The following is a 22215-nucleotide window of genomic DNA, read 5'->3' on the forward strand; positions in this document are numbered from 1 at the left end:
TTTGTGGAATAACAAAAGAAAAGAATGTTCTGCAAAAAGTAGAATTGCTTGTTCAGAATTTCTACCCTGCACTGACAGTGATGACTTTTGTAATCTATTCTGACAGAATTTTTGAAGATTTGAAGAGGGAAGTTTTAAAATCAACAGATGAAGGGCTTATAACCGAAACATTGACCCTCCTGCTCCTCGGATGCTGCCTGACTCCGCTGTGACTTTCCAGCGCCACATTTTTTGACTGACTCTCCAGCATCTCCGGTCCTCACTTTGATGTCAATGTCTAACAGTCACTCAGTCCACTGGGGCCAGCAAAGATTTTCGCCGTGATTTCTGAGAGAGGAATCAAAGCTTTTTGGTTCCTGTCTGAGTATGTTTTCAGCATCAGTGGGACTGGACGAGAGACCCCACTGTGGCAGTGCACTGTGTGTGGAGCCTGAAACAGCTTAAAAAAGGCCTGGAAAGGGGATTTCACGGCAGGGAGGGGCTCTACACGTGTTTGTGTGCAGCTGAAGCTTTGGCCATGGAGAAACCCGAGGAATCCCGCCCTGTGGAGAAACCGTGGAAGTGTGGGGACTGTGGGAAAGGCTTCCGTGTCCCGTCTGCCCTGGAGACTCATCGGCGCAGTCACACCGGGGAGAGGCCATTCCCCTGCACCAACTGTGGGAAGGCCTTCAGACATTCCTCCCACCTGCTGGCCCAGCAGCGGGACCACACGGGGGAAAGGCCCTTCAGCTGCCCCGAGTGCGGGAAGGCCTTCGTGTTTTTCTCCGCCCTGTTGGCCCACCAGCGGGTCCACACAGGAGAGAGGCCATTCAGCTGCCCAGAGTGCGGGCAGGCTTTTACCAACAACTCCACCCTGCTGAGGCACCAGCGGATCCACACGGGGGAAAGGCCCTTCAGCTGCCCTGAGTGTGGGAAGGCCTTCAGCTATTCCTCCACCCTGCGGAGCCACCGGCGTGTCCACACCGGGGAGAGGCCCTTCAGCTGCCCAGAGTGTGGGAAGGCTTTTACCAACAGCTCCACCCTGATGAGGCACCAGCAGATCCACACTGGGGAGAGGCCGTACATCTGCTCTCAGTGCGGGAAGGCCTTCAGCAATTCCTACACTCTGCTGACCCACCAGCGTGTCCACACGGGGGAGAGGCCGTTCACCTGCTCTCAGTGTGGGAAGGGCTTCACCTGCTCCTCCCACCTGCGGAGCCACCAGCGGGTCCACACGGGGGAGAGGCCCTTCAGCTGCCCAGAGTGCGAGAAGGCTTTTACCAACAACTCCACCCTGCTGACCCACCAGCGTGTCCACACCGGGGAGAGGCCGTTCACCTGCTCTAAGTGCGGGAAGGGCTTCACCTGCTCCTCCATCCTGCGGAGCCACCAGCGGGTCCATACCGGGGAGAGGCCCTTCAGCTGCCCCGAGTGTGGGAAGGCCGTCAGCACATTCTCCTCCCTTCTGAAGCACCAGCGGGTCCACACCGAGGAGAGGCCGTACATCTGCTCTCAGTGTGGGAAGGGCTTCAGGTATTCCTCCAACCTGCTGACCCACCGGAGGGTCCACACCGGGGAGAGACCTTACACCTGCTTTCGCTGTGGGAAGGGTTTCACCCGCGCTCCCACCTACGGAGCCACCAGCGAGTTCATGTGCCATCGCAGGGGGATTGAAGGAGTGACGGGCGAGTCCCATTATCGATTGGAATATCAACCCGGTTCCGGGGACTCCCGGGTTTGAATCCCGCCATGACAGATGGCAGAATTGGTATTCGGTCAGAAATGTGGAATTCGGAATCTAACGATGAGACCGTTTCAGGGAGGGGGTGGTAGGGGGAGAAAGCCCCCATCTGATTCCCTCTCTCCCTTGTTAGGGAAGGGAACCACCATTGTGGGAAAGGATACACTCAAGTCGTTCCAGCTGCATCCTTTACCCGGTCTGGCCTACACGTGACTCCAGACCCACAGCAGTCTGGTTGACTCTACACTGCCCCTTCCTGGCAAAGGAGCGGGGAGAAACTTACTTGCAGACAGGGTATGGGTTGAAATTGCTGAGTGAGGCAATACTTCCTCCGGGTTACGGCTGTACCAAGGATCCAAATACAAAGGGATAAGTTGGTGCTGACCAATAGTAAAGACAGTGAGGGGGGGGGGGGGGGGAGAGAGTCGGGGGGACAGGGACAGGGGAGGTGTGGTGTGTGCACTTTCACCTTGAGCTGTTCGAAAAGCAACTACTTTTTCTCTGCCTCTTTGCTGGGGGGGATCTGAAGCTGTAACAAAGTTGGGTTGCAATAAAGGTTACCTGAACTTACCATCGGGCTCAGACTCTCATTGAAAGCTTTGAGCTCCAAGAGGTTTTTGTTTTAAAGCTGCTCATTTCTTTCAGCTTCCTGCACTAAGTTTAGAACATAGAACAAAGAACAATCCAGCGCAGAACAGGCCCTTCGGCCCTTGATGTTGCGCTGACCTGTGAACTATTCTCAGCTCATTCCCCGACACTATCCCAAAATCAACCATGCACTTATCTAAGGATTGTTTAAATCTCCCTAATGTGGCTGAGTTGACTACCTTAGCAGGTAGGGCATTCCATGCCCTTACCACTCTCTGTGTAAAGACCTTGCCTCTGACATCTGTCTTAAATCCATCACCCCTCAATTTGTAGTTATGCCCTCTCGTACAAGCTAACGTCATCATCCTAGGAAAACGTCTTTCTCGGTCTAAACTTTCTCATCCTCTGATCATCTTTTATGTCCCTATCAAATCCCCCCTGAGCCGCCGCCTTTCCAATGAGAAAAGACCCAAGTCTCTCAGCCTTTCCTCATAAGACCTTCCCTCCAGGCCAGGCAATATCCGGTAAATCTCCTCTGCACCTTTTCCAATGTTTCCACATCCTTTCTATGATGGGGCGACCAGAACTGTACACACTATTCCAAGTATGGCTGCACCAGTGTTTTGTATAGTTGCAGCATGATATTGTGGTTGTGGAACTCAATCCCTCTACCAATGAAACCCAAGACACACCGTGTGCCTTCTTAACAGCACTATATACCTGGATTGCAACTTTCATGGATTTATGCACATGGACTCCAAGATCCCTCCGCACATTCACACTACCAAGAATCTCTCCATTGACCAACTACTCTGTCATCCTGTTATTCCTCCTCACATTTAGCTGCATTGAACTCCATTTGCCACCTCTCAGCTCAATTGTGCAGTTTATCCAAATTCCCTGCAATCTGTAACATTCTTCCAAACTGTCCAGTACGCCACCGACTTTAGTGTCGTCTGCAAATTTACTAATCCATCCACCTGTGCCTTCATCTAAGTCAGTTATAAAAATGACAAACAGCAGTGGTCCCAAAACATCCTTGTGGAACACCACGAGTAACTGGACTCCAGACTGAATATTTTCCATCGACCACCACTCACTGCCTCCTTCCAGTTTCTCATCCAAACTGCTAAACCACCCTCAATTCCATGCCTCTGCATTTTCTCCATCAGCCTACCATGTGGAACCTTATCAAACGCTTTACTGAAGTCCAAGTATACCACGTCAACTGCTCTACCCTCATCTGCATGCTTGGTCACCTTCTCAAAAAACTCAATGAGGTTCGTCAGAAACGATCTGCCCTTGACGAAACCATGTTGACTATCTGAAATTAAATTGTTGCTTACTAGATGATTATAAATTTTATCTCTTATGATCCTTTCCAAAATCTTTCGTACAATAGAAGGAAGGCTCACTGATCTATAATTACCTGGGTCATCTCTGCTGCCCTTCTTGAACAAGGGCACAACATTTGCAATCCTCCAGTCCTCAGATACTAAACCCGTAGACAATGATGACTCAAATATCAAAGCCAAAGGCTCTGCTATCTCCTCCCTAGCTTCCCAGAGAATCCTCGGATAAATCCCATCCAGCCCAGGGACTTTTCTACTTTCACTCCTTCTTGAATTGATAACACCTGTGTGCAACTAACCTGGATCCTTTCGAGGAGAAAGTGATGACTGCAGATGCTGGAGATCAGAGCTGAAAACGTGTTGCTGGAAAAGCACAGCAGGTCAGGCAGCATCCAAAGAGCAGGAGAATCGATGTTTCAGGCATAAGCCCTTCTTCAGGAATGAGGAAAGTGTGTCCAGCAGGCTAAGATAAAAGGTAGGGAGGAGGACTTGGGGGAGGGGCGTTGGAGATGCGATTGGTGGAAGGAGGTCAAGGTGAGGGTGGTAGGCCGGAGTGGGGTGGGGGCGGAGAGGTCAGGAAGAACATTGCAGGTTAGGAAGGCGGTGCTGAGTTCGAGGGATTTGACTGAGACAAGGTGGGGGGAGGGGAAAGGAAATGAAGAATCTGGAGAAATCTGAGTTCATCCCTTGTGGTTGGAGGGTTCCTAGGCGGAAGATGAGGCACTCTTCCTCCAAACACGTGTTGCTATGGTCTGGCGATGGAGGAGTCCAAGGACCTGCATGTCCTTGGTGGAGTGGGAGGGGGAGTTGAAGTATTGAGCCACGGGGTGGTTGGGTTGGTTGGTCCGGGTGTCCCAGAGGTGTTCTCTGAAACGTTCCGCAAGTAGGCGGCCTGTCTCCCCAATATAGAGGAGGCCACATCGGGTGCAGCGGATGCAATAAATGAGGTGTGTGGAGGTGCAGGTGAATTTGTGGCGGATATGGAAGGATCCCTTGGGGCCTGGGAGGGAAGGAAGGGGGGAGGTGTGGGCGCAAGTTTTGCATTTCTTGTGGTTGCAGGGAAAGGTGCCAGGAGTGGAGGTTGGGTTGGTGGGGGGTGTGGACATGATGAGCGAGTCACGGAGGGAGTGGTCCTTTCGGAACACTGATAGGGGAGGGAAATATATCCCTGGTTGTGGGGTCCATTTGGAGGTGGCGGAAATGACGGCAGATGATACGCTGTATATGGAGGTTGGTGGGGTGGTAGGTGAGAACCAGTGGGGTTCTGTCCTGGTGGCGGTTGGAGGGGCAGGAGCGGGAAGTGGAGGAGATGCGGTGGAGGGCATCGTCGATCACGTCTGGGGGAAAATTGCGATCTTTGAAGAAGGAGGCCATCTGGGTTGTACGGTATTGGAACTGGTTCTCCTGGGAGCAGATGCGGCGGAGACGAACGAATTGGGAATATGGGATGGCGTTTTTACAGGGGGCAGGGTGGGAGGAGGTGTAGTCTAGGTAGCTGTGGGAGTCAGTTGGTTTATAGTAAATGTCCGTGTTGATTCGGTTGTCCGAGATAGAAATGGAAAGGTCTAGGAAGGGAAGGGAGGAGTCTGAGACAGTCCAGTTGAATTTGAGGTCAGGGTGGAAGGTGTTGGTAAAGTGGATGAACTGTTCAACCTCCTCGTGCGAGCACGAAACAGCGCCGATACAGTCATCAATGTAGCGGAGGAAAAGTTGAGGGTGGTGTCAGTGCAGTTGTGGAAGATGGACTGTTCCTCATATCCTACGAAATGGTGGGCATAGCTGGGGCCCATGCGGTTGCCCATGGCTACTCCTTTGGTTTGGAGGAGTGGGAGGATTGGAAAGAGAAGTTGTTCAGGGTGAGGACCAGTTCAGTCAGTCGAAGGAGGGTGTCAGTAGAAGGGTACTGGTTGGTATGGCGGGAAAGCAAGATGCGGAGGGCTTTGAGTCCTTTGTGATGCGGGATGGAGGTCCATGGTGAAGATAAGGCGTTGGGGACCGGGGAAGCGAAAATCATGGAGGAGGTGGAGGGTGTGGGTGGTGTCCCGAATGTATGTGGGGAGTTTTTGGACTAAGGGGGACAGGACTGTGTCGAGGTATGCAGAGATGAGTTCAGTGGGGCAGGAGCAGGTTGAGACAATGGGTCGGCCGGGGCAGTCAGGTTTGTAGATTTTTGGCAGGAGGTAGAAACGGGAGGTGCGGGGTTGTGGGACTGATGTTGGAGGTGGTGGATGGGAGATCCCCTGAGGTGATGAGGTTATGCATGGTCTGGGAGATGATGGTTTGGTGGTGGGAGGTGAGGTCATGGTCAAGGGGGCAGTAGGAGGAAGTGTCCGCGAGCTGGCGTTTAGCCTCAGCAGTGTAAAGGTCAGTGCGCCAAACTACTTACCGCACCTCCCTTGTCTGCTGGTTTGATGGTGAGGTTGGGATTGGAGCGGAGAGAGTGGAGGGCTGCACATTCCGAGAGTGAGAGGTTGGAGTGGGTGAGAGGGGTGGAGAGGTTGAGGCGGTTAATGTCGCGGCGGCAGTTGGCTATGAAGTGATCAAAGGCGGATAAGAGGCCAGCACGGGGTGTCCAGGTGGATGGGCTGTGTTGGAGGCGGAAGAAGGGGTGGTCAGAGGGTGGGCGAGAATCTTGGTTGAAGAAGTAGGCACGGAGGCGAAGGCGGCGGAAGAATTGTTCGATGTCTCGCCGCGTGTTGAACTTGTTAATCCTAGAGCTTAGGGGAATGAAGGTGAGGCCTCTGCTGAGGACTGATCTTTCATCCTCAGAGAGGGGGAGGTCTGGAGGGATGGTCCAGGCGGTGGGCCGTGGAGGGGGTCGTTAAGGCCGACTGCCTTACCCCTCTTCCGCGGTTACGTTAGAGCCCGGGTGTCCTTGGAGAAGGAGCACGCGGTGTCCACCAACACCCTGGAGTTGTTCAGGGGGAGGTGGGCGCCGCAGGGAGTGGAGTGCATCATTTCCCCCTCCAACTCTATTTTGATTGAGTCCCTGCCCTCCCCTTCACTGATTGATCACACAGCATTGCCCTTTGATGTGAAGGGCGCTGCTTGTCACTGGCCACCCGGGTGTTTTCCTATCTTCCTGGTGGTGGGAATTGAATAAAGATTGGTGCACTTTGTTTCTCTCACTGTGTCTCACACCCGCTCACACACAACATGGTCAATGTGACTATGACAGGACAGGCCCCACATTCCTTCCCCTCCGTCCCCCCCCACAACCTGCCTCACCTTTCACCTCCCGGGCCCAGTACCTTCCAGGTGGCCCCATCGTTGACACAGGGGCCGCCCCACGACCAGTAGAACTCCACCACCCAGGCGCCCGACCAGTTCCCAAGCAGGTCCTTAACCCCATCCGCCTCCAGAATGTTCACCGGCTCCTGGCTGCTGTACAGCCGGCCGGTGTGGCCGTGACACCGCAGCTGCGCCAGGAAGGCGGCGGCGGCGGCCAGTGCCGGGTGTCTGCCCCGGGCCGCACGGCGCCATTTTCCTAACGGCCGCCCTCCCGCCGCTTCCTCGCTCGAGCGACTTCTCCTCCCAACCGCCTTCGCCCCCGCGTGACGTCTGCACGGGGGGATGGGCGGGGCCGGGGGAGCCTCACCGTCACCAAGCAACAGCCACCTCGCGCTACAACTGTTCATTCACAAAAACAAACTCTCCTGTCTCGCTCTGCAGCTGCAGGGGGGGACACTGCCACGTTTCGAGGAGCCCTGTCTACATTGGGAAAGCTCACCGCTCCATTTAAACACATATTCCCACATCCCACTTGCCTGCATTTGGCCCATTTCCCTCTAAACCTTTCTATTCATGTACCCATCCAAATGCTGTTTCAATGTTGTCACTGTACCTGCATCGACCACATCCTCAGCAAGTTCATTCCACATGCAACTCACCCTCTTTCAAAATGTTGCCCCTCCGCTTCCTTTTAAATCTCTCTCCTTACATTACAAAAAAAATGCTCCCCGAGTTTTGAGTTCCCCTACGTTAAGCAAGAGCCATTTTCTAGTCACCTTCCCTCCACTCCTCATGATTTTATCAATCTCAATGAGGTCAACCCCAACCTCCTGTGCTCCAGTGAATAAAATCCCAGCCTCTCCTTATAACTCAAACCCTCCAGTCGTTACAACATCCTGGTAAATCTTTATTAAACCCTCTCTAACAGTATTCTTCCTATTACTGGGCCATCAGAACTGTACTCAGTACTCTGAAAGTGGCCTCACCAACATCCTGTACAACCTCAACATGATGTCCCAACCCCTCTCCTCAGTGGTGTGAACAATGTTGCAAAATGCCACCTTAACCACTCTGTCTAGCAGTGATGCAACTTGCAAAGAACTATGTACCTGAACACCGACTCCCCCCACCTCCATGTCTATCTGTTCTCTAACATGACTCATGGCCCAACCATTATCTGTACAAGTTCTTGTTTTAGCAAAAATGCAACCCCTTGCTTTTATTAAGCCTCTCTCTCTCACACACATACTCTCTCTCTCAGACAGACAGTCACACACCTCTCAACACTCTCACACTCGCAGCCTCATACTCCATCACACTCTCACTTTCCCAAGCATGCACACATACACTTCTGCGCACACTCACACACAAACTCACATGCACACACTCTCATTCTCTCATGCACGCACACATACTACTCTTTGGGGTGAAATTATTGGCAGAATTATATTTGCAGATACATTCAATTTTGTTCAAAAAGCACACAATCTGCAGGCAGTCAATGCATGTAATATTTTACAAATTCCAACTTTGGAAACAGAACCAGTCTGATTCAAGATTGGAATACTGACAGACTCAAATCTCACACCTTTAATGCATTGTCTGAGCGGAGATGTCTTTTTTTATAAAACCTTAAGTCATCTCAAGAACATTGTTACATATTAATGAACCAAAGCCCACACCCATTCTAAGAGATGAAGACTATCTAAGTTTGTTCAATATATTCTATCAGTTGCTTGACACTGATCTTTTAATATAAGTTCTGTGTCTTATGATGCTGTTCCATGAGGCTTATGTATTGATGAGCTGAAAATGTGTTGCTGGAAAAACGCAACAGGTCAGGCAGTATCCAAGGAGCAGGAGAGTCGACGTTTCGGGCCTGAGCCCTTCTTCAGCAAGGGCTCATGCCTGAAACATCGACTCTCCTGCTCCTTGGATGCTGCCTGACCTGCTGCGCTTTTCCAGCAACATATTTTCAGCTCTGATCTCCAGCATCTGCAGTCCTCACTTTTTCCTTTTGTATTGATGAGGCAAGATGGTACAGATGAGACGATAGAGAATTACAGATCAGCAAGGAAGGATTGAAAGAGAGAGTTAAGAAGAGCAAAGAGAGGACACGAGCAGTCTTTAGTAAATAGAGTAAAGGAGAACCCTAAAGCTTTCTATAGGTATGTGAGGAATAAAAGGATGATTAGGGTAGGAATAGGGCCAGTCAAAGACAGAAGTGGGAAGTGGAGTGTGGACACTGCAGAGATCGGAGAGGTGCTAAATGAACATTTCTCATCGGTGTTCACTCAGGAAAAGAATGACATATGAGATATTAGACTCGAAAGGATCGAGGTTAGTTACACACAGGTGTTATCAATTTGAGAAGGAGTGAAAGGAGACAAGTCCCCTGGGCTGGATGGGATTTATTCGAGGATTCTTTGGGAAGCAAGGGAGGAGATAGCAGAGTCTTTGGCTTTGTTATTTGAGTCGTCATTGTGTTTGGGTTGAATACCTGAGGACTGAGGGATTGCCAAATGTTGTGCCCTTATTCAAGAAGGGCAGCAGAGATGACCCAGGTAATTATAAACCAGTGAGTCTTCCTTCTATTGTAGGAAAGATTTTGGAAAGGATTATAAGAGATAAAACTTATAATCATCTTGCAAACAACAATTTGATTTCAGATAGTCCACATGGTTTTGTCAAGGGCAGGTCGTGTCTCACAAACCTCATTGAGTTTTTTGAGAAGGTGACCAAGCATGCAGATGAGGGTAAGGCAGTTGACGTGGTATACTTGGAATTCAGTAAAGCCTTTGATAAGTTTCCACATGGTAGGCTAATGGAGAAAATGCAGAGGCATGGAATTGAGGGTGATTTAGCAGTTTGGATTAGAAACTGGAAGAAGGCAGCGAGTGGTGGTTGATTGAAAATATTCAGTCTGGAGTCCAGTTACTAGTGGTGTTCCACAAGGATGTTTTGGGACCACTGCTGTTTGTCATTTTTATAACTAACTTAGGCGAAGGCATAGGTGGATGGATTAGTAAATTTGCAGACGACACTAAAGTCGGTGGAGAATTGGACAGTTTGGAGGAATGTTACAGGTTGCAGGGGGATTTGGATAAACTGCAGAATTGGGCTGAGAGGTGGCAAATGGAGTTCAATGCAGCTAAATGTGAGGTGATGCACTTCGGGAAGAATAACAGGATGGCAGAGTAGTTGGTCAATGGAAAGATTCTTGGTATTGTGAATGTGCGGAGGGATCTTGGAGTCCATGTGCATAAATCCCTGAATGTTGCAACCCAGGTGTATAGTGCTGTAAAGAAGGTACACGGTGTATGAGCTTTCATTGGGAGAGGGATTGAGTTCCAGAGCCACAATATCACTCTGCAACTATACAAAACACTGGTGCAGCCATACTTGGAATAGTGTGTACAGTTCTGGTCGCCCCATTACAGAAAGAATGTGGAAGCATTGGAAAAGCAGTGGAGATTTACCGGATGTTGCCTGGCCTGGAGGGAAGGTCGTATGAGGAAAGGCTGAGAGACTTGGGTCTTTTCTCATTGGAAAGAAGGTAGCTCAGGGGGGGATTTGATAGGGACATAAAAGATGATCAGAGGATTAGATAGGGTAGACAGAGAAAGACATTTTCCTAGGATGATAACGTTAGCTTGTACGAGAGGGCATAACTACAAATTGAGGGGTGATGGATTTAAGACAGATGTCAGAGGCAAGGTCTTTACACAGAGAGTGGTAAGGGTGTGGAATGCCCTACCTGCTGAGGTAGTCAACTCAGCCACATTAGGGAGATTTAAACAATCCTTAGATAAGTGCATGGATGATTTTGGGATAGTGTAGGGGGACGAGCTGAGAATAGTTCACAGGTCAGCGCAACATCGAGGGCTGAAGGGCCTGGATGCATTGGATTGTTCTATGTTCTAAACTTAGTGCAGGAGGCTGAAAGAAATGAGCAGCTTTAAAACAAAAACCTCTTGGAGCTCAAAGCTTTCAATGAGAGTCTGAGCCCGGTGGTAAGTTCAGGTAACCTTTATTGCAACCCAACTTTGTTACAGTTTCAGATCCCCCCAGCAAAGAGGCAGAGAAAAAGTAGTTGCTTTTTGAACAGCTCAAGGTGAAAGTGCACACACCACACCTCCCCTGGCCCCACCCCCACCTCACTGTCTTTACTATTGGCCAGCACCAAGCTGTCCCTTTGTAACTGGATCCTTGGTACAGCCGTAACCCGGAGGAAGTATTGCCTCACTCAGCAATTTCAGCCCATACCCTGTCTCCAAGTAAGTTTCTCCCCGCTCGTTTGCCAGTGGGGGGAGGGCAGTGTGGAGTCAACCAGACTGCTGTGGGTCTGGAGTCACGTGTAGGCCAGACCGGGTAAAGGATGCAGCTGGAACGACTGAGTGTATCCTTTCCCACAATGAGGGTTCCCTCCCCTAACAAGGGAGAGAGGGAATCAGATGGGGGCTTTCTCCCCCCCCGCACCACCCCCTCCCTGAAACGGTCTCATCATTAAATTCTGAACTCCATATTTCTGACCGAATACCAATTCTGCCATCTGTCGTGGCGGGATTCGAACCCGGGAGTCCCCGGAACCGGGTTGATATTCCAATCGATAATGAGACGCGGCCGTCACTCCTTCAATCCCCCTGCGATGGCACGTGAACTCGCTGGTGGCTCCGCAGGTGGGAGGGGCGGGTGAAACCCTTCCCGCACTGAGAGCAGGTGTAAGGCCTCTCCCCGGTGTGGATCCGCTGGTGGGTCAGCAGGGCGGAAGATGTGCTGAAGGCCTTCCCACACTCGGGGCAGCTGAAGGGCCTCTCCCCGGTGTGGATCCGCTGGTGTCTCCGCAGGTGGTAGAAGCAGGTGAAGCCCTTCCCGCACTGAGGGCAGGTGTACGGTCTCTCCCCAGTGTGGACACGCTGGTGTGTCCCCATTTGGGAGGCCCGGGTGAAGCCCTTCCCGCACTGAGGGCAGGTGTACGGTCTCTCCCCCGTGTGGATCTGCTGGTGCCTCAGCAGGGTGGAGGAATCGCTGAAGGCCTTCCCACACTCGGGGCAGGTAAAGGGCCTCTCCCCCGTGTGGATCCGCTGGTGCCTCATCAGGGAGGAGAACAAGATAAAGGCCTTCCCACACTCGGGGCAGCTGAAAGTCCTCTCCCCGGTGTGGACAAGCCGGTGGGTCCGCAAGGTGGAGGAATGTCTGAAGGCCTTCCCACACTCAGGGCAGTTGAACGGCCTCTCCCCCGTGTGGAAATGCCGGTGGGTCCGCAGGTGGGAGGAATACCTGAAGGCCTTCCCACACTCAGGGCAGCTGAACGGCCTCTCCCCGGTGTGGACACGCTGGTGGCTCAGCAGGGTGGAGGAAGTGCTGAAGGCCTTCCCGCAGTCGGTGCAGGGGAATGGTCTCTCCCCGGTGTGACTGCGCCGATGAGTCTCCAGGGCAGACGGGACACGGAAGCCTTTCCCACAGTCCCCACACTTCCACAGTTTCTCCACAGAGTGGGATTCCTCGGGTTTCTCCATGGCCACAGCTTCAGCTGCACACAAACACGTGTAGAGCCCCTCCCTGCCGTGAAATCCCCTTCCCAGGCCGTATAACTGTTTCAGGCTCCACACACAGTGCGCTCCAACAGTGGGGTCTCTCGTCCAGTCCCACCTGATGCTGAAAACGTCCTCAAACAGGAACCAAAAAGCGTTTATCCCTCTCACAGAAATCACAGTCAAAAATTGTTGTGTTCCCGATGGATTGAGTGACTGTCAGACATTGACATCAAGGTGAGGACTGCAGACGCTGGAGAGTCAGTCAAAAAATGTGGCGCTGGCAAAACAGCAGGTCAGGCAGCGTCCGAGGAGCAGGAGAGTCAATGTTTCAGGCATAAGCCCTTCATCTGTTGATTTTGAAACTTCAGTCTTCAGATTTTCAAATACTCTGCAAAAAGAGATTACAAAAGTCATCACTATCAGTGCAGGGTAGAAATTCAGAACAAGCAACTCTACTTTCTGTGGAATTTTTTTTGTTGTTCCACAAAATTGAAAGCACCATCCCACTCTCCCTTCCCCTCTGTTCTCACTCCGCTCTAACTAATTCCCCTGAAGGTGCTGATTCAGGATCTTACAGGGACAGAAAAAGCAAAAACATCAAGACTGACATCTCTCTGAATTTTCGATGCCTCCACCTGAAAGTTAATATCTTTCACAACACTGAGAGTGAGCAGGTCTGATTATGGGAAGCAAAAACAAAGTGTCAATTCAGGGTGAACCTGCAATGCAGCTTCTTGAGGAAGGACCAGACACAAAATGGTTAATGACCCCAGGAAGGTGGGAGCAAAATGAGACATCAAGGCATTAACACCGATACACTTCAGTCACACTCTTCTGCTCCCAGTCAGGGCAAAACATGCCCTGAAAGTCCAGCCTTCACAACCACACTTCTGCTTTCACTGAAGACGATTAGAATCACACAGCACAGAAACAGACCCTTTGGCCCAACCTGCCCAGATATCCGAAATTAATCTAGTCACGTTTGCTATCACCTGCCCCTATATGGGCCAGGTGCTGGCAGCTGGGACTAAATTGGGTTGGCTATCTTGTCAGCAAGGACGAGTTGGACCGAAGGGTCTGTTTCCGTGCTGTCCATCTCGATGACTCCAGTCGCATTTGCCATCACTTGGCCCTCACCCATCTGAACCCTTCATATTCAGATGCCCGTCCAGGAGCCTTTGACATATCATCGTACCAGCACCCACCACTTCCTCTGGCAGCACACGCCATCGCTCAAGCGACGCCACGTTGAAAGCGTCAGGTCTGGTGCACCAGATGACATCAGGATAATCTCAGATCGTATCGATACTCAGTCAGTGGCTTTCCCGATCAGGATGTTGTACGTGATCATACAGGTCAGTGGGTAGGTGATCCCCCACCTCTTAGTTCAACTATCTCTATGAGAACTCCCTTGCTGGAGGGTCCCTTGGAGACACTTCAACTGGACTTCATTGAGTTGTAGAAATGAGTTGAGTTGCTGTAAATATATTTTGCTTATTGTTGATGTCTTTTCGAAGTGGACTGAAGCCTACCCTCTTCCTAACGCTACTGCTGAGTCTGTGGTGAAGATTTTGTTTAAGGAAATAATTCCCCGCTTCAGTATACCTGCGTGCATTAGCTCGGACAATGGACCACACTTTGTAGGTAATATTAACGGAGAGCTCTGTTCCCAGCTTTGTATTTGTTGGCAACTGCATGGTGCTTATCATCCTCAGGCGGCCGGCCTTGGTGAATGTTTTAACTAGACTCTAGACTAAACTTGCCAAATTAATGGCTGAGTCTGGCCTCTCCTGGTTATGCTAATCCCTGTGGCCTCATTCCAGATGGGATCCATGTCTGTGGGCAAGACACGACTGTCTTCAGCTGAGAGTCTCTCTGGTCACCCCCTCCGTACCCCTTGGAACGATTCAGCTCCCTTCTCAGTCCCCTTCCACCACATGACCGAAGCAATGGTGGGTTATGTTCTTGCTCTAACTAGTGTTATGCGTGCCTTTCACTCCCAGGAGCGTGCGGCCTACAGCGATGTTCCCTCCCTTTCAGCCTCGTCACGGGTAGAGCCTGGTTCGTTGGTGCTCGTCAAGACCTGGACTGGCAAAGGTCTCCAACCTCGTTGGGATGACCCCTTCCAGGTTTTACTTCCCACCCCTACGGTGGTCAAAGTCGCTGGGCACTCAGCTTGGGTCCAACTGCACCATTGTAAATTGATTGACCGCACCAATCAAAAGTGGGGAAGAGGAGGAGAGAATACTGGAATCCCAACAAAAGGAGTGGACCCTGTCCAGTTGGGTTTTTGAATTTTGCTGTTGTTCTAATGTTAATCTTATTACAGATACTTGAACTAAGAGGAGGGACATGGGGGGAATCGCCTATCTCCTCATCTTTCTGATCACGTACAACACCCAGATGGGGAAAGCCACTAAGTATGGATGCGACCAGGAATGATCAGAGATTATCCACCACCCATGCTGAGGAGATATCGTCCAGTGCACCGGACCAGACGCCTTTGACGTGTGGGACGTGATGAAGATTGATCATTGCAATGGACTCTTACATCAGAAAGACCAGATGGTCCATCTGGACAGTAGAAATCAGTGGGAGTTACCATGTCGTTACCATGTTTTTTTGATTTTACCTGCAGACGCAAGCCTAGTGAGGATAAAAATGGTCAACCCTGTTATTATGGTAAATATTTTAAGGATGCCCGGGAACACCATCCCTTTTTGCAGGACAGGCCGACTCGAGAAAAGGGAAGCTTGATAGGGGAAACTCCACAATCCACAAACAACTTATTTATACAGGCCCACAGAACACTCTTCACCCCAGAGGCAGTACTATGTTACTCCTCTCTATCAGGAGATGACTTACTTGCCCAGTCCCCAGTCCCCGATTCCATACTATTCGTCAGTCTTCCTGCTGCCGACCCTGCGAAGTGAAATATCACTTTCCAATACCTCCGGTCTGTGTATACAAACAGCTGGTGTAACACTGGCAGGGGTACAGCAGGCCTTATGCGGTTCATGGACCTGGAACAGAACCCTTCCCTTGCGCATTTATAGGCCTTTTCTCTTTTCAGAATCTGATATTGTCACCAAGACCACGTACAATAGAGCTAAGGGAGAGCCCAATGGGAACAGCATTCTGAGAACCATTGTCTCCTATACAGTGCGGGTGCTCGAGTCACTTGGCACATTTTTTACAGTGCTCAAGCAAATCCTCTTGCAAAATGTCGACCCTTTACTCCTGTACATCTGACCAGACCCCCTGCTGTAACATTTCAGTAACCTATTTTGACAAACTCTCCCTAATATACACCAAACGGGACTATTATTTCTTCAGCTGAGGTAAAGCTACCAATTTCCTTGTCATGGATGGCAAAGATGTCCCTCATAACATCAATATCGGGGACCTTGTTCCCACAACAGTACCTTGTCCTGGTCAGTGGACAAGTCGATGGAACCTCCATCTGAGGAGAATGCAGCGGTCGGTCTCAGCCAACTTTACTCCAACTGGAAGGATCCCAATGGACTGGGTGACAATACAGGACACCCAATAGGCTGGGGAATCCAGAGTACCATGAGATTGGAAGGATCGGCAGGGGTGACAAGTCAAAAGAACCGCAATTCCCTCTTTTGTGGCCTGACCATTCGAGGAAATAAGACTAAAGAGGCTCTGGAACAGAGTAAAGTGGGATTATCAGACCTGTGTCTTTACTCTATGCAGAATCGGTATGCCTTAGACTATATACACGCCCGGGAGGGTGAGGTCTGCACCACTGTCCAAGATAAATGCACTATGGGCATTCCCGATCTCACTGGCAATATTACTAAGATACAAGAAGAGATCCAGGTATTCCTTGACAGAATGACTGAAGGGACCAGTTGGGGAAACTGCAGGTCCGGCTGATGGTACAATTGGCTTATCAATTTAGCTATTTATGTTTGTCGGTATTGGTATTGTTAGGTATTTAATTGCTCGGCTTATGAGGTCCCTTAGAGATATAGATTTGCCCCAGAAGATGCTCCTTTTGCGATCCGATGGCTCACCCACGTGTGTCGATGGCGATGATAAATATGACCAGATGAGCTGCGAAGATGGTGGTGCCGCTCTGCAGGATGTTGATGGCTGGACCACCTTGAAGGGCATCCATTTGGACCAGCCTTCTCTTTCAGTGATCACGGTGCAATCAAAGGGAGGAATGAGGGTGTGGGCATCTGGGTGATAAAGTCTACAGCCTTAAAACTTGTCATTAAACATTCAGACTAAAATGTAATGCTGAATTATTGAACACATTTACTGCACTAGAAAATAAACAGGCAGGAAGGCTGAGAAAGAGGAGAGAACTTAAAGATAGGGACACCTGGGCTCACCAAGTGATAACAGGATGCTGTAAGGCAATTAAGAAGGTTTGCCTCAGCATCGGTGAATCTGTGTGAACAGGACACCAAGTGATAACATTCACAGCCGTTCCCTTGTGAGACCATTTTAGTGCTGAGGCTGTTGAATCCCGTAGAAAATTAACTCTTAGTGTTTATCTGCAATGGATTGTAATGAATGGCATTTTGGGACTTTATGATGATATTGAGTAGCCATTACTGGTTATTAAATACAAACTCTGTAAAAGGAAATACTGATAAAGTTTGACCTTACTTGCTGCAGCCGAGACTCCAGCGGAGGGAACAGGCCGCGGACACACTTCCGTCTTCGGGACGGCCTCGGCCCCGCCCCCTCCGGCGCCAATGCGACACGTAAACCCCGCCCCCTCAGAACGGAGCACGTAAACCCCGCCCCTTCCGAACAAAACTCGTAAACCCCGCCCCTTCGAGACAAAGCCCCGCCTTTTGGAACCACACCTCTTTCCCCCTCCCGCACTAATACCCACCCCTTCCCTGGTCCCCGCGCGAATAAAAACCACGCCCCCTTCCCCGCACGAGCAACCGCCGACAAAGCCGCGCGCCTCCAGGCTCAACGCACCGCATCTCCCGCTGAGCCTCGCCCCGCCTACTAGCGCGCGTTTCTTTCACGAGAAACGCCCCGCCCATGAGCAACGCCCTTCCGCTAAACCCCGCCCCTCCGTGTAAACCCCGCCGCCCCAGGTGTATTTGGAAGCACTAGCTTCTGCAGCGCTGCTCCTTCTGCAGAAAAGATCACAGCGTCATGCAACCGACGCAATATTTGGAACAAACCTGGATCGCTGCTGAGTCCTTCATCTTTTAAAACAGGTTGCAGGTTTTAGTTCATCAATATATAAATTCCAGAACTTTAGATCAGATTCCCTACAGTGTGGAAACAGGCCCTTCGGCCCAACAAGTCCACACCAACCCGCCAGCCCCATTCCCCGTCACCCAACACGACGGGGCAATTTAGCGTGGCCAATTCACTCTAACCCGCACGTCTTTCGAGAGTGGGAGGACACCCACGCAGATGTGGGAGAGGAATTGAACCCGGGGCTCTGGCGCTGTGAGGCAGCAGTGCTAACCACAAATAAAGGTGACATTTTTTGTATTCCAGCGGCAGCAGCTTCTATTGAAACCAGCAGAATTCTGAAAGAGGTTTGACAGGATTGATGCAGATAAAATGCCTCTTTGTGGGGGAGGGTCTCGAATTCCGACAATGTGGAAGCAGGCCATTCAGCCCATCTATTTTACTCTGGCCCTCTGAACAGTATCCCACCCATACCCAACCCCTTACTCTGTATTTCCCATGGCCAATCCACCCTAACCTGTACATCCCTGGTCACTATGGGTAACTTAGCACGGCCAATTCTCCCTAACCTACACCCGAATCTATAAATTACCTTCTCAAGAATGTAATTTAAGTGCAGAGCTTTTCTGAGAAAAATGTCAGTCTGACTGAACATTGGGGCACAGAGAGTATTCACACCTCTTGTCTCTACTTATAAACAGGGCAACGTCTCTTCGAAATGTAGATTCATTTAGATATAACTGCGTTAGCTTACATATTAAGATATCCCTTTGAATGTGCCACATCCCTTTGAAATGTAATCTCGTCCATTTAAATTTCTTTATTTGCAGAAATAACGTTAAAATGTCCATGTCCCTTTAAAATGCAGATTGCCCCCTTTAGATATGAGGCCGTTCCGTTCGATGTCGGAATATCTGTTTAAATGGAGCGGTGAGCTTTCCCAATGTAGACAGGGCTCTTCGAAACGTGGCAGTGTCCCCCCCTGCAGCTGCAGAGCGAGACAGGAGAGTTTGTTTTTGTGAATGAGCAGTTGTAGCGCGAGGTGGCTGTTGCTTGGTGACGGTGAGGCTCCCCCGGCCCCGCCCATCCCCCCGTGCAGACGTCACGCGGGGGCGAAGGCGGTTGGGAGGAGAAGTCGCTCGAGCGAGGAAGCGGCGGGAGGGCGGCCGTTAGGAAAATGGCGCCGTGCGGCCCGGGGCAGACACCCGGCACTGGCCGCCGCCGCCTTCCTGGCGCAGCTGCTGTGTCACGGCCACACCGGCCGGCTGTACAGCAGCCAGGAGCCGGTGAACATTCTGGAGGCGGATGGGGTTAAGGACCTGCTTGGGAACTGGTCGGGCGCCTGGGTGGTGGAGTTCTACTGGTCGTGGGGCGGCCCCTGTGTCAACTATGGGGCCACCTGGAAGGTACTGGGCCCGGGAGGTGAAAGGTGAGGCAGGTTGTGGGGGGGACGGAGGGGAAGGAATGTGGGGCCTGTCCTGTCATAGTCACATTTTACACTCACTTTCCATCTGCTTTTACTGGCGCTTGTGCTGTTTACCCCTCACTGTTTTTTAATCCTTGTGCTGTTTACCCCTCACTGTGTTGTTTAATCCTTGTGCTGTTTACCCCTCACTGTGTGTTTAATCCTTGTGCTGTTTGCCCCTCACTGTGTTGTTTAATCCTTGTGCTGTTTACCCCTCACTGTGTTGTTTAATCCTTGTGCTGTTTACCCCTCACTGTGTTGTTTAATCCTTGTGCTGTTTACCCCTCACTGTGTTGTTTAATCCTTGTGCTGTTTACCCCTCAGTGTTGTTTAATCCTTGTGCTGTTTGCCCCTCACTGTGTTGTTTAATCCTTGTGCTGTTTACCCCTCACTGTGTTGTTTAATCCTTGTGCTGTTTGCCCCTCACTGTGTTGTTTAATCCTTGTGCTGTTTGCCCCTCACTGTGTTGTTTAATCCTTGTGCTGTTTGCCCCTCACTGTGTTTAATCCTTGTGCTGTTTACCCCTCACTGTGTTGTTTAATCCTTGTGCTGTTTACCCCTCACTGTGTTGTTTAATCCTTGTGCTGTTTACCCCTCACTGTGTTGTTTAATCCTTGTGCTGTTTACCCCTCACTGTGTTGTTTAATCCTTGTGCTGTTTACCCCTCACTGTGTTGTTTAATCCTTGTGCTGTTTACCCCTCACTGTGTTGTTTAATCCTTGTGCTGTTTACCCCTCACTGTTTTTTTTATCCTTGTGCTGTTTACTCTTTGCTGTAACTTGAGCAATTGCTGAGGGTAGTGTGTAAATACTAGTGAAGGATACTATGCACCAGCATGTATATGTTCCTCAGTCATTGAAGGGGCAGGACCTGTTGAGAATGGTTAGTAAAGTATGTGGTGAACTAAGCATTGTTAACATGGAGATATTTTCATAAACCAAACTATATACTTTTTTATTATTTAGAGTCAGAGTTTTACAGCATGAGAACACATTCATTTGGTGCAACCTGTCCATGCCAACCAGATATCCTAAATGAATGTAGTCCCATTTGCCAGCACTTGGCTCATATCCCTCTGAACCCTTTATATTCATATACCTATCCAGATGCCTTTTAAATGTTGTAGTTATACCAGCCCCCACTGCTTCCTCTCGCAGCTCATTTCATACATGCACCACGCTCTGCAGGGAAAAGTTGCCTCTGCGGTACCTTTTCTATTCTTCTGCTCTCACCCAAAACCTATGCCCTCTAGTTGTGAACCTCACCCCTACTCTGGGGAAAAGACATTTTAAAAAAAATTGAGCAGCCAGCTGTAAAATGTTGAGCCTCATAGGGGAAAAAAAAACTGTGGCTCTACCCTTTATTTCTCCTCTTGGCATTTGAACACTTAAAATCTGTCAATAACACCAGCATCGCCACAAGAGCACATTGCGACTGCTCCTCGGTGTGAACAACAGTGCACCTGCTCGCTCATGTTGCCAATACATTGTCCATGCTCCTCGCTGTCAGCTTATCTCTGTTCCTGAAGGTTTTCACTTTATTCTTAAAGCTGTGTCGTCTGGTCCTCGTCTCTCCGACCAATGGAAACATCTTCCCAATGTCATTGCACTGTGGGGATGACATTGTCCTGTCATTTCTGCTGGTGGGTGACACGAGGCCTCCAGGTTAGAGGGAGTAGCTTTCAGACAGAGATGAGGAACTGCTTTTCCCAGAGGGTCGTGAATCTATGGAATACTCTAGATTAGAGTGGTGCTGGAAAAGCACAGCAGGTCAGGCAGCATCCAGAGGACAGGAAGATCGATGTTTCGGGCAAAAGCCCTTCATCAAAATCTATGGAATATTCTGGCCAAGGAAGCAATAGAGGCAGCTTCATTAAGTATATTCAAGACACAGTTGGGTGGGATTTGGCCTGGTAGGGGAATTAAGGGGTTCCTTGTGGCAGTGCAGGGAGAAGGAGATGAGACGATGGATAGATCAGCCATGATCTTAATGAATGATGGAGCAGGCTCACTTGCAGCAACTGGAATGAATCCAGAGAGGGAGCAGACTTTACAACCTCAGGTATGTGTCTTGGTGACCCGGGTGAGGAGAGACAGAAGTTCAGGTTGGGACTGGTTTCCGCAGCTTGCCAGAGTCTGAGGAGTGACCTTATATGCTTTTATATCATCATGAAGGGCATGGATAGGGTAAATAGACGTGATATTTTCCTTTGGATGGGGCAGTCCAGAACTAGAGGGTAATAGGTTTAGGATTGAGTGTGTGGTACTGCAGCAAGTCAGGCAGCATCCAAGGAGCAGGAAGATTGACGTTCCGGGGAAATGCCCTTCATCAGGGAAGTGTGTGTGAGAGCATATGTGCCTGCTTGATAAAGTGAGATTGTGATGGAATATGAACCTGCGATAGGGTGTGTGTGTTGAGAGGTTGGTGTATGTGTATGTCTGAGAGAGCGCGTGTGTGTATGAGAGGGGTACGGATATCAGTGAGGGGTTGCATTTTGCTAAAATAAAGGAGGGCAAGATTTGAACAGGTAATGGTAGGGCCCGAGTCTTGTTGTGGAACAAAGACCTGGAGGTGTTGAGGTTCATTGTTCGTGGCAGTTACATCACTGGTAGATAGAGGGGAGGTGAAGAAGGTGTTCGGCACACTTGCCTTCATTGTTCACATGCTGAGTACAGGTGTTGGGACATCATGTTGGAGATGCACACAGAAAGTACATTATTCAGACGGTGATAAGTGTCTGGAACGCATTGCCATCAGAGGTAGTAGAGGCAGGGACGGTAGATTCATTTAAGGTGCATCTGGACAGATGCATGAGTCATTGGAGAGCAGATGGATACAGATTCAGGAATTGTGCGATAGGTTTAGACAGGGGATTTGGATCAGCTCAGGTTTGGAGGGCTGTAGGGCCTATTGCTGGGTTGTAAATTTTCTTTGTTCTATGTTGAGGTTGTACAGGATGTTGGTGAGGCCATTTTTCTGGAGTACTGAGTACACCTGTGGTCGCCCTGTAATAGGAAGAATAGTATTAGCGGCCAGACCAATGAGGAGCACTGGAACACCGGAGAGTGTCTGGTCCTCCTACCATTCAGAGCAGCCCTATTGTCTGAATCCGAGATGTCG

The 22215-nt window shown here is 50.2% G+C and overlaps 2 pseudogenes; one reads left to right on the forward strand and one right to left on the reverse strand.

Annotated features, from left to right (window-relative positions):
* LOC132811701 (zinc finger protein 850-like) overlaps nt 1-17140 on the reverse strand; it is a 36999-nt pseudogene extending 19859 nt beyond the window's left edge.
* LOC132811700 (zinc finger protein 850-like) overlaps nt 1-22215 on the forward strand; it is a 55836-nt pseudogene that overhangs the window by 2668 nt on the left and 30953 nt on the right.

Source organism: Hemiscyllium ocellatum, unplaced genomic scaffold (assembly GCF_020745735.1).
Source record: "Hemiscyllium ocellatum isolate sHemOce1 unplaced genomic scaffold, sHemOce1.pat.X.cur. scaffold_2320_pat_ctg1, whole genome shotgun sequence".
NCBI classification, from domain to species: domain Eukaryota; kingdom Metazoa; phylum Chordata; class Chondrichthyes; order Orectolobiformes; family Hemiscylliidae; genus Hemiscyllium; species Hemiscyllium ocellatum.